The following is a 13,819-nucleotide window of genomic DNA, read 5'->3' as shown; positions in this document are numbered from 1 at the left end:
AAGGCCTGTCACGGGGACTGTTAAACACCCAAACATGGAGTGTACAACCTGCCACAACACATGCATAAATGATAAGGCAGGGAGCACATGATTGTATATACCAGCCCTCTCTATTCCGCAGTAAGAGTCACTCCTACTTTCTGGTCCCAGCACAGAACCAAGGACGGGAGGGGACAATTTCACCAACAGTTTATCACCACACTTGTACAGTTTGACTGCATAATCCTCTTTATTTGAACCCACAGAAGCTTGCTGCTGATATTTAAATTGTCCATGCACTTCAGGGCTCTCAGAAACATCTCGCTCCTCAAAAACCACGCTGATTACGGACAGAAGGGAAAAGTTACAAATGTCCCAGTTCTCTCTCAATCCTGTCCATTACATTCACGACTTCTGCCTTTCCTCGGAATATAGTGATGTCTGGGAGATATCTAATTGTGGGGATGAAGCAGCAGTTTGCACTCATTAGCAATCACACAAGGGACATTGTGATTTCATGGTCTCTCACTGAGTAATCAATATCTTATACATTTCCAAGTTGCTGCCTGTAATGTGCAATATTTCTGTTGGCGGAGAGTCAGAGAAACAAGAGATCAATATGAGGCAGACATTCCAATTACTGATGTGGAACGCAACACCCCACCACCGTCAAAAACATTTATCGAAGGATGCTTCACCTTCAGTAAGATCGCTAAGGTGGTATCTCATGGCTTCCTCTTACATATCTCAACTATGATGTGAGATAGAGAAACTGTAATGTGAAAAGACAGGAAAAGTAGGAGAGAAGGACACATGAACAACATATGGGATTCCTTGTGATGCACAGGGCAGACTATTGTTTGTTCTGGGCATGTTAATCTCTCCAAGAGGCTTCCACTCTCATCTCAGCTTTGAAGTTACCTAGATCAACGCCATAAATGTCATTGGCCCATCATTGAACCAATGATCTCAGCTCATAGTATCGTAGAATCCCTACAGTGCAGAAGGAGGCCATTCTGCCCATCAAGCCTCCACCAACTACAATCCCCCCCGCCAAGCCCTATCCTTGTAACCACATCTATTGACTTCAGTAATCCCACTGCACTAAGGGGAAATTTTAGTGTGGCCAATCAATCCAACCTGCACATCTTTGGACTGTGGGAGGAAACCAGAGTACCCGGAGGAAACCCACACAGACACGAAGAGAATGTGCAAACTCCACACAGATAGTGACCGGAGGCTGGAATTGAACCTGGGTCCCTGGCGCTGGCAGGCTGCAGTGCTAAGCACTGTGCCACCCCAATCCCAGGACGGCACTGCAGGAGTTCCTTAGGCTACTGTCCTGGGCCCAACCGTCTTCAGCTACTTCATCAACATCCCTCAGAAGTGAAAATGTTCATTGATGGTTGCACAATGTTCAGAACCATTCACGACTGTTCAGATACTGAAGCAATCCATTTCCAAATGCAACAAAACCAGGATAAAATATAGCCTTGGACTGTTCAATTCCAAGTAACATTCACACCACACAAGTGTCAAACAATGACTATCTCAATCAAGGTAGAATGTAGCCATCTCTCCTTGACATCTAATGGCATTACCATCGCTCAATCCCCCATTAGCTACATCCCGGGGGGGGGGTTGCATTGTTACCAGCAGGTGAGGAAGGGTTGGGTGGCTCTGTCTCTTCCTACTTCCTGTTCCACTGCAACAGTTTGTTTTTTTATAAAGTATAGATTTGCCAAGTAGTTGATTGGTTGTACAGAGCATGAAAATTGCAAGCACACACACACACACTCACACACTCACACACCTTCACACAGACACACACACACACACTCACACACACTCACACACCTTCACACACACACACACACACACACACACTCACACTCACACACACACACGCACACACACACGCACATTCACGCACGTACTCACACTCACTCACATGTACTCACGCATACACACTCATCCACACACACACACACACACACACACACCCATACGCACACACACATGCATGCACATACATACACAAACTCATGCACTCACACACACATGCATACTCACACACGCACACATGCACGGACACACATGCATTGCACACTCACACACACACATTCACACAGACACACACACACACTCACACCTTCACACAGACAGACAGACACACACACACATTCACACACACACAGTCACACAGACACACACTCACACATTCACACAGACACACAGACACACACTCACACCTTCACACAGACAGACACACACACACACACATTCACACACACACACACTCACACAGACACACACTCACACATTCACACAGACACACACACACACTCACACCTTCACACAGACAGACACACACACACTCACACACACACATTCACACACACACACACCCCCACACCCATACCCAAACACACACACACGCACACATACAAACACTTGAATTTCACGCATACACAAATAGATTGCAGAGTAGGTGAGGATAGATTGTGTTGGAGTGCAAAAAATGAAAAGGTTATATAGTTCATGAAGTTTGGAGATAGCACATGCTTCAGGTTGGATTTGGTGGCACTCTCCCTCAATGTCCTGAATGCTTCCAGCTTCACAGCGTGGTAAAGGTAGAGACAGCTGTTAATCTGCTGAGTTTTACTGTCAGGAGATACCAGTGCTGAGTTGAATCCTTTTCAGAAAGCTCTATCTGGGACACTTGTTAGTGACAATCAGTGTATAGGGTTCAAAAGCTTGTATATTGAGTGGAGAGAGAGAGAGAGAGAGAGAGAGAAAACACCCACTCAGGGCTTGTTCCCTCAGCATCTCAGTTGACCTGAGCTGCAGGGAGGGCAGATGCTGACACACACAAACACTAGGCTTGTCAGAGAACTATATTTAAATATGATCGGGGCTAATGTACTCCAGTTGTAATTTGAGTAGATCATGTCAAGGAATTCCTCCTCAGTCAGTGTCCCTTTGTTCCAGTGATTTGGATAAATATTCATCTCCACAGCATTGAGTACATAAGGCACGTTGATGCTTTGTTCATGGAACAGAATATGTAGTTCATTCATATTCCCCTGATGTCCATGTCTTTGATGGGTTTCTGCAGGTATGTGGTCACCATCTCAATGGTTTGGAATGTGGAAGGTACAGTGATGCAAATTGTGCAGCCGTATTGGACTGTGAGCTCAAGTCACTGCAATGTGTGTTAGATACAGAGTAAAGCTCCCTCTACACTGTCCCCCATCAAACACTCCCAGGACAGGTACAGCACGGGGTTAGATACAGAGTAAAGCTCCCTCTACACTGTCCCCCATCAAACACTCCCAGGACAGGTACAGCACAGGGTTAGATACAGAGTAAAGCTCCCTCTACACTGTCCCCCCATCAAACACTCCCAGGACAGGTATAGCATGGGGTTAGATACAGAGTAAAGCTCCCTCTACACTGTCAACCATCAAACACTCCCAGGACAGGTACAGCACGGGGTTAGATACAGAGTAAAGCTCCCTCTACACTGTCCCCCATCAAACACTCCCAGGACAGGTACAGCATGGGGTTAGACACGGAGTAAAGCTCCCTCTACACTGTCCCCATCAAACACTCCCAGGACAGGTACAGCACGGGGTTAGATACAGAGTAAAGCTCCCTCTACACTGTCCCCCCATCAAACACTCCCAGGACAGGTACAGCACGGGGTTAGATACAGAGTAAAGCTCCCTCTACACTGTCCCCATCAAACAGTCCCAGGACAGGTGCAGCATGGGGTTAGATACTGTGTGAGAAGTAGGAGGTACCCAACCCGAGGCCAGTCAGTTTGTATGGATTACACCCGAGCAACTGACTCAATCCTTGTGGGGGAACTCGATCGGCTTAGTTGTCACCGTTAGGTTTCAACCGTCGAGCCCATCCAAAGAGACACCTCTGGGGACACCGATCCCACTTCCCTTCCCCCCCCTGCTCTTGAAATCAAAGACACGGTGGAGTCATTCTACGTCAGTTTATTCAATCTTGCAAGAAAGGGTGCGGTCCCGCAGGTACACACACACACACAATACATGATTCTGCCTTATATGCCTATGCATTTTATCATACATCTCCCTTCCCTTGTTAATTGGCTCCCGCGCCGCGCTTCCTTATCGTGAACTGCTCAGCTAGCTCTTTCCTTGGTTTCCACGCTCCCTTATCGTGAACTGCTCAGCTAGCTCTGTCCTTGGTTTCCACGCTCCCTTATCGTGAACTGCTCAGCTAGCTCTGTCCTTGGTTTCCACGCTCCCTTATCGTGAACTGCTCAGCTAGCTCTGTCCTTGGTTTCCACGCTCCCTTATCGTGAACTGCTCAGCTAGCTTCACCCTCCTACATCTCTCTTCCCTTGTTCTATCTTTGGCGCCTATTCCTCCTTTTTATGGTTCGCAGTAACTGCTTCTTTATCATACCCAACCCATGACTACTTTGACTGCGAGCAACTGACTTCATACTTGTTTTTAAGCACCTGCCCCTGCAAAGCGTTTATACAGCATATTTCACTTCTCGATTTCCCGCTCTGTCAGCCCGCTTTCTCAAAAATTGCATCAGCTTCCCCTTACAATACAGAGTAAAGCTCCCTCTACGCTGTCAGCCATCAAACACTCCCAGGACAGGTACAGCATGGGGTTAGATACAGAGTAAAGCTCCCTCTACACTGTCCCCCATCAAACACTCCCAGGACAGGTACAGCACGGGGTTAGATACAGAGTAAAGCTCCCTCTACACTGTCCCCATCAAACACTCCCAGGACAGGTACAGCACAGGGTTAGATACAGAGTAAAGCTCCCGCTACATTGTCCCCCCATCAAACACTCCCAGGACAGGTACAGCACAGGGTTAGATACAGAGTAAAGCTCCCTCTACACTGTCCCCATCAAACACTCCCAGGACAGGTACAGCACGGGGTTAGATAAAGAGTAAAGCTCCCTCTACACTGTCCCCCATCAAACACTCCCAGGGCAGGTACAGCACAGGGTTAGATACAAAGTAAAGCTCCCTCTGCACTGTCCCCATCAAACACTCCCAGGACAGGTACAGCACGGGGTTAGATACAGAGTAGAGCTCCCTCTACACTGTCCCCCCATGAAACACTCCCAGGACAGGTACAGCACGGGGTTAGATACAGAGTAAAGCTCCCTCTACACTGTCCCCCATCAAACACTCCCAGGACAGGTACAGCACGGGGTTAGATACAGAGTAAAGCTCCCTCTACACTGTCCCCCATCAAACACTCCCAGGACAGGTACAGCACAGGGTTAGATACAAAGTAAAGCTCCCTCTGCACTGTCCCCATCAAACACTCCCAGGACAGGTACAGCATGGGGTTAGATACGGAGTAAAGCTCCCTCTACACTGTCCCCCATCAAACACTCCCAGGACAGGTACAGCACGGGGTTAGATACAGAGTAAAGCTCCCTCTACACTGTCCCCCATCAAACACTCCCAGGACAGGTACAGCACAGGGTTAGATACAGAGTAAAGCTCCCTCTACACTGTCCCCCATCAAACACTCCCAGGACTGGTGCAGCATGGGGTTAGATACAGAGTAAAGCTCCCTCTACACTGTCCCCCATCAAACACTCCCAGGACAGGTACAGCATGGGGTTAGATACTGTGTGAGAAGTAGGAGGTACCCAACCCGAGGCCAGTCAGTTTGTATGGATTACACCCGAGCAACTGACTTAATCCTTGGGGGGGAGCTCGATCGGCTTAGTTGTCACCCTTAGGTTTCAACCGTCGAGCCCATCCAAAGAGACACCTCTGGGGACACCGATCCCACTTCCCTTTCCCCCCCTGCTCTTGAAATCAAAGACACGGTGGAGTCATTCTACGTCAGTTTATTCAATCTTGCAAGAAAGGGTGCAGTCCCGCAGGTACACACACACACACAATACATGATTCTGCCTTATATGCCTATGCAGTTTATCATACATCTCCCTTCCCTTGTTAATTGGCTCCCACGCCGCGCTTCCTTATCGTGAACTGCTCAGCTAGCTCTGTCCTTGGTTTCCACGCTCCCTTATCGTGAACTGCTCAGCTAGCTTCACCCTCCTACATCTCTCTTCCCTTGTTCTATCTTTGGCGCCTATTCCTCCTTTTTATGGTTCACAGTAACTGCTTCTTTATCATACCCAACCCATGACTACTTTGACTGCGAGCAACTGACTTCATACTTGTTTTTAAGCACCTGCCCCTGCAAAGCGTTTATACAGCATATTTCACTTCTCGATTTCCCGCTCTGTCAGCCCGCTTTCTCAAAAATTGCATCAGCTTCCCCTTACAATACAGAGTAAAGCTCCCTCTACAATGTCCCCCCCATCAAACACTCCCAGGACATGTACAGCATGGGGTTAGATACAGAGTAAAGCTCCCTCTACGCTGTCAGCCATCAAACACTCCCAGGACAGGTACAGCATGGGGTAAGATACAGAGTAAAGCTCTGTCTACGCTGTCCCCCATCAAACACTCCCAGGACAGGTACAGCACGGGGTTAGATACAGAGTAAAGCTCCCTCTACACTGTCCCCATCAAACACTCCCAGGACAGGTACAGCACAGGGTTAGATACAGAGTAAAGCTCCCTCTACACTGTCCCCCCATCAAACACTCCCAGGACAGGTACAGCACGGGGTTAGATACAGAGTAAAGCTCCCTCTACACTGTCACCCATCAAACATTCCCAGGACAGGTACAGCACGGGGTTAGATAAAAAGTTCAATTCAGGCAGTAGATCGAAAAGTCATTATCTGTATAAAGCAAGTCATTATGACACCATTGACCAGAAACATAGCTGACTGCTCATAAATGCTATGGTTACAAGAGTAGGTTAGAGGTTAGGAGTTTTGCAGCAAGTAACTCACCTCCTGAATTCCATAAGCCACAAGTCAGGAATGTGATGGGATTGTCCGGATGCAGGCAATTCTAACAACATTCAAGAAGCTCAGGACCGTGTGGGATAAAGCAGCCCAGTTTCAATATTCACTCCCTCCACCATGGACACACAGTGACAGCCATGTGTAACATCTACTGAAGGGGCTGCAGCAACTCACTAAGGCATCTTCGAGAGCACCTTCCAAACACACAACCTCCACTATCTAGAACAACAGGAGCAGCAGGTACATGGGAACACCCATCCAAACCACTTACCTTCCTAACAGGATTTTGGGTGTACCTGTACCACATCAACTGCAGTGGTTTAAGAAAATGGCTCAGCATCACCTTCTCAAAGACAATTAACGATGGGTAACAGAAGGTGACCTTGGCATCAACAGCTACATATCATGAAGGAATAAAATAAACAATGGCCATGTACCTGTCCTGGGAGTGTTTGATGGACATGATGTGGAGATGCCGGCGTTGGACTGGGGTAAACACAGTAAAAAGTCTGACAACACCAGGTTTAAGTCCAACCAATTTATTTGATAGTAAACTCACAAGCTTTCAGGTTAGCCTCTTCGTCAGGTGAATGGAGAGTTCTGGCCTCAGACAGAGCATATAAAGCACAGACAGTTTACAGATTACTGATTAGAATGCGAATCTTTACACCTAACCTGCTGTTCAAGTCCTAAAGTGGCCGACAATGTGAGTGGAAGGAGCACTGATCACAGGTTACAGAGATGTGTATTGTCTCCAGACAGTACAGTAGGTGAGGTTTTGCAAACCCAGGCAAGTCACGGGGGTTACAGATAGTGCGACATGAACCCAAGTTCCCTGTTGAGACCATCCTCATGTGTGCGGAACTTGGCTATCAGTCTCTGCTCAGCGACTCTGCGCTGTCGTGTGTCGTGAAGGCCGCCTTGGAGAATGCTTACCCGAAGGTCAGAGGCCGAATGCCCGTGACTGCTGAAGTGTTCGCCAACAGGAAGGGAACAGTCTTGCCTGGTGATTGTCGAGCGATGTTCATTCATCCGTTGTCGTAGCGTCTGCATGGTCTCCCCAGTGTACCATGCTTCGGGACATCCTTTCTTGCAACGTATCAGGTAGACAACATTGGCCCATACACGGAATAGAGAGAGGGTGACATTAAAATAGAGACAATGAAAAGGCTTTTTAGCTGTACGGAGTCACTTTATGTTCATGTTGTGAGATCACTTTCCAACATGGGAGGAGTTTAGAAGCAGAGTCATTGTCTCACCCCGCGGTCTCTGCCAGCCACTACCCTGCCCAGCCCCCTCAGCTGCACACTATTTAAAAGTCACCCTTGTCTTTCCAGGATGTTCTGAACTTGCATCTTGGCACCTTAAAGCCCCAGACTATTGGCTGAAGGGTGGTGACTTCTTTATTTCCTGAGTCAGGTGTCATCAGTCCAAGCCCAACTTCAAAACTCCACCCATTATATTACAAGATAACTCAGGCATGAAGAAGGCCATTTGGCCCATTATAATCCTTCCTTCCAGAGAGCTGGTAAAGTCCAGCTGTTGTAGCATACAGCCTCTCCTTCCTCTGTTGCTTTCATGAGTCACTCATTGCCAGCTGTCCTGGACAGGATACTGCAATGACTTCAACCATTGAGATGGGTCTATTGGAATACGATTAAGGAGTTTTCTGCTTTCTCTTTTGTTTCGGGTGGTTCTCCTCCTGATAGAGAGCTGTCCCTTTTGAGTTTGATGGGCCAAGCAGGGAGTCTTTTCCTTGTATTTGAGCGGGCGTGTCAGTTCCTCTGGCACTCCCGAAGGTAGACTGCCGACTGCGAGCACTCTGTGTACTGCTGTTAGGATTGTAAATCTTGAAAGGATATATTGGCCTTGGAGGGATTGCTTCTTGCTGCGCTCACGTTACCTACAACAGTGACTGCTCTTTGAAAACATTTTATTACATATAAAGTGCTTTGAAACATCCTGAAGATGCGAAGGTGCTATAGAAATGCAAGTTCTTTCTTTGTGGCCACGATTCTGGCTTTGGGCGACTGTATAAAGTGAGTGATATCTGATTCTCTGATCTTCATTTCATTGGAAATGAATATTAGGAAAAGAGCGCAGTCCGATAGCTCCCATTTCACATCTTGCCCGATATCTGTCGCAAAATGACCTTTCGCTTGTCCAACCTTCCAAGAATGAATGGTTATTGAAGAGGAGGCTCTGAGAGCAAAGAACAAGGAACAACACAGCACGGGAAACAGGCCCTTCGGCCCAACGAGCCCGCGCCACCATTTTAACATTGTGAGTCCCCTCTTCCACCCATGATGACCCTTGTCTACACTTATGGCACTCCACATTGGAAACCAGATTGAGGGGAGACTAATTTAGGGACAATTTGTTACACCAATCAGCCTCAGAGCACATCTTTGGGGTGTGGGAGGAAACCGGAGCACCCGGAGAAAAACCCACGCAAGCACGGGGAGAATGTGCAAACTCCCACAGACACCGGCCCAAATCCATGTATCTGCACAGCAAACAGTGATAGTCACTGAGCTGTCGTCTTGCCCGTCCAGTTTAAGCGTACACTAACGATGTGAAGCACTAGGCTACTCTCGAAACATCCAAGAGCAGCCCTCGCACGACCCACCGCGTGTATGTCCCTCGTTGGACAACAAGGCGGACCGAATCGCCTGTGGATTAAAAGAGAAAAACATCAATAACATCCACATCTTATGCAAACATTCATGGATTTTGTCAAGAGAGGGGGCCCTTACACGCTGCACCGCCCAGGAAGTACAGGAAGCGGGGCTGGAAGGGTTAAAACACACCTGTGGGAAATGTTTGTGACTCCTCCCACAAGGTGTGACAGCTCCGCCAACGTTCCAGTGACTACATTCACCAGCCTCTATCCGAGAGATTGTGCAGCAAGCTGGACCCGACGACCCGAAGCTAACTTCCGACAAGCTTCTGTCTCGTCGCTGGCAAACGGCAAAGCAAGTCCCTTCTCTCCGACTCTGAGCTCCAGCATCTCTTTTGAAGAAGTCAGCTGTGGGTGACCCATAGCTGGGAAAGGTTCCTCTCGGTTGGTGTCGGGCGCGGGATCCAGGGCTAAATGGCCTACTCCTGCTCCTATTTCTTATGTTCTTATTGGGTGATTCTTTAACTGGACATCATTAGCTCAAATTCTGGAATACTTGGCCATTCACGCCCCACTACCAATGAGAACATAGAATTGGCCAAATCTCCCTTCACTGCAGCGGGACTGGAGAATCCCAGTGTGGGCGAGGTTGGAAAACCTCAGCCTGAAGTGTTTCATTTGCTTTAGCCAGCGTTGCTATATATTTATCGCTTTCTTCTGGTGGGATCTGGGTTTTCCACCTAGCGAAGCCAATTTACTTTTGATATTCGCTAATCGAGACTTTGTGATTGTACCAAATCTCTACATTTTCCGTTAATATCTTCAACTCAGCCCAGTGCTGGAGCCGTCAGGCTGGGCTTTCTATTTTGTGGCTGAAGGTCATTGTTGGATTGTATCGGAAAATAACAATCTCAAAGCTACGGAAGAGGCTCAGAGGGTGAAAACCAGCCAACTGCGAGACTTCAAAGCTATGTTTTGCTTTGATGACAAGTTAGAACGTAACTATATTTTTCAACCAACCTGATCAGAAACGAAAACAGAAGCACAGAACAAGAAGCAGGGAGATTTATAAAGTTCAATTACATAGATTTAGCTCATTGGGTGGTGTAAAATTTATTTGGAAGCTGCAAGGATGTGTTAGTCATCCTTGGCAATACAAAGAAGGTGAGCTGTATGCACTCGTTGGTGTTCCTGAGTACTAGATAAACTTCTTTGTTTAAATTCACTACACAACTTGCAAGGAGCCAGCAGAAACCCTACAGTGCAGAAGGAGGCTATTTGGCCCAGCGAGTCTGCACTGGCCACAATCCCACCCAGGCCCCATCCCTATAATATTTACCCTGCCAATACCCCCAGTAGTAAAGGGCAATTTAGCATGGCCAATCTTTGGACTGGGGGAGGAAGGCTAAGCAGACATGGGGAGGATGTGCGAACTCCACACTAACAGTGACCCAAGGCTGGAATTGAACCCGGGTCCCTGGTGCTGCCAGACAGCAATGCTAACCACCGTGCCACCATGCCACCCCAAATAACTTGAGAAATGCTGACTGTTTAATTTTCCTGGTGTCCCTGAGAGCTGTGCGTCCAGGAAAAGAAGTTGCTTGATTGTGTACTCGAACAGACGCCAGAGTGTGGTGACGAAGGGATTTTCACAATAACTTCATTGCCGTGTTAGAACATAGAACATTCCAGCGCAGTACAGGCCCTTCGGCCCTCGATGTTGCGCCGACCAGTGGAACCAATCTAATGACCCTCTAACCTAAACTATTCCAATGTTATCCATATGCCTATCCACTGACCATTTGAAAGCCCTCAAAGTTGGCGAGTCCACAACTGCTGCAGGCAGGGCCCTTACTACCCTCTGAGTAAAGAACCTACCTCTGACATCCGTCCTATAATTACCACCCCTCAATTTAAAGCTATGTCCCCTCGTGTTAATGTAAGTCTACTTGTGACACTGATAAATAAACTTTAAAACTTAGCGGAGGTAGGGGAAACTAGGAGCAAGCGATGGCTTAGATGTACTGTCACTGTCACTGAGCTACGAATCCAGGGTTGCTGGCTGGAAACCCAGGTTCGAATCTCACCTCGGCATGCAATGAAATTTGAATTTGATAGAAATGTGGAAGTTGAATGGCAAACATGAAACCATTGTCATTTTTGGGTCACTCATGCCTTTTACCTAGTACGTAAGAACATAAGAACATAAGAAATAGGAGCAGGAGTAGGCCACCTAGCCCTTCGAGCCTGCCCCGCCATTCAATAAGATCATGGCTGATCTGTCGCTGCTCAGTTCCACATTCCCGCCCTCTCCCCATAACCCTTAATCCCCTCGCTTATCAAAAACCCATCAACCCGTGTCTTAAAAATATTTAGCAAGGCAGCCTCCATCACTTCAACAGGCAGAGAATTCCAGAGATTCACCACCCTTTGAGTGAAGAAGTTCCTCCTCAACTCCGTTCTAAACCGCCCCCCTTTTATCTTGAGGCTGTGCCCCCTAGTACTACTGTCCTTTCTGAGCGGGAAGAGTCTCTCCACCTCTATCCTATCCATCCCATTCATCATCTTATACGTCTCAATGAGATCTCCCCTCATTCTTCTAAACTCTAACGAGTACAAGCCCAGTTTATTCAGCCTCTCCTCATAGCTCAACCCCCTCAACTCCGGTATCAGCCTAGTAAACCTCCTCTGCACTCCCTCCAAGGCCAAAATATCTTTGCGCAGGTGCGGCGCCCAAAACTGCACACAGTACTCCAGCTGCGGCCTCACCAATGCCCTATACAGCTGCAGCAAGACCTCCCTACTTTTATATTCAATCCCCCTCGCTATGAAGGCCAGCATCCCATTCGCCTTCCTGACCACCTGCTGCACCTGCAGGCTGGGTTTTTGCGACTCATGCACAAGGACCCCGAGGTCCCTCTGCACCGTCGCCTGCTGCAGTTTTTCGCCCCGTAAGTAATAGTCCTTCCTACCATTCTTCCTACCAAAGTGGACCACCTCACACTTGCCAACATTAAATTCCATTTGCCATTTCCTGGCCCATTCGCCCAGCCTATCTAGATCCTTCTGCAGACTCTCCACACCCTCCGCACAATTTGCCGTTCCCCCAATCTTGGTGTCATCAACAAATTTCGACACCCTACACTCGGTTCCCTCCTCCAGATCATCTATATAAATGGTAAAAAGCTGAGGCCCCAGCACCGACCCCTGGGGCACTCCACTAGTCACCATCCGCCAATCCGAATAGCACCTGTTGACCCCCAATCTCTGCCTCCTATTTGACAACCAATCCTCTATCCACGCTAACACCCTACCCCCAACTCCATGTCCCTCGACCTTCTGCAATAACCTCTTGTGAGGTACCTTGTCAAACGCCTTCTGAAAATCCAGAAAGACCACATCCACCGGCTCTCCTCTGTCCACTGCCCTAGACACATCCTCATAGAACTCCAGTAAATTTGTCAGACACGACTTCCCTTTAATGAAACCGTGCTGCGTCTGCTCTATCAAGCAATTCCCTTCAAGATGCCTCGCAATTTCCTCCTTAATGACAGATTCTAACATTTTACCTACCACAGACGTTAAACTGACCGGCCTATAATTCCCCGCCTTTTGCCTGGCACCCTTCTTAAACAACGGCGTAACATTAGCCGTTTTCCAATCATCCGGCACTTCCCCGGAATCCAGCGACGTCTGGAAAATAACCACCAAGGCATCCACTATCACCTCCGCCATTTCTTTCAGAACCCTCGGATGCATTCCATCCGGTCCTGGAGACTTGTCCACAATCAGCCCCTCCAGTCTGTCGAGCACCGCCTCTCTAGGAACAGTAATGTCATTAAGTCTGGCCTACATGTGAATCCAGGTCCACCGCAATGTTGTTGACTCTTAAACGCCCTCAAATCGACTACTCAAGGATGGACGATAAATGCTGGCCCAGCCAGCGACACCCACATGAACGAATAAATAAAAACGCCTGCAATTTCTCCTCCATCCCACCTTGGACCCTGCCTCCAACATTGTCAGGTCAACACTCTAACAGCAGCAGTTAGCACTGCTGCTTCACAGCTCCAGGGACCTGGGTTAGATCCCCGGCTCGGGTCGCTGTCTGTGTGGAGTTTGCACGTTCTCCTCGTGTCTGCGTGGGTTCCTCCCACAGTCCAAAGATAAGAACATAAGAACTTAAGAAATAGGAGCAGGAGTAGGCCATCTAGCCCTTCGAGCCTGCCCCGCCATTCAATAAGATCATGGCTGATCTGAAGTGGATCAGTTCCACTTTCCCGCTTTCTCCCCATAACCCTTAATTCCCC

This window comes from Carcharhinus amblyrhynchos, chromosome 21 (assembly GCF_965287045.1).
Source record: "Carcharhinus amblyrhynchos chromosome 21, sCarAmb.v2.hapA, whole genome shotgun sequence".
NCBI classification, from domain to species: domain Eukaryota; kingdom Metazoa; phylum Chordata; class Chondrichthyes; order Carcharhiniformes; family Carcharhinidae; genus Carcharhinus; species Carcharhinus amblyrhynchos.
Note: the sequence above shows the minus strand (reverse complement) of the source record.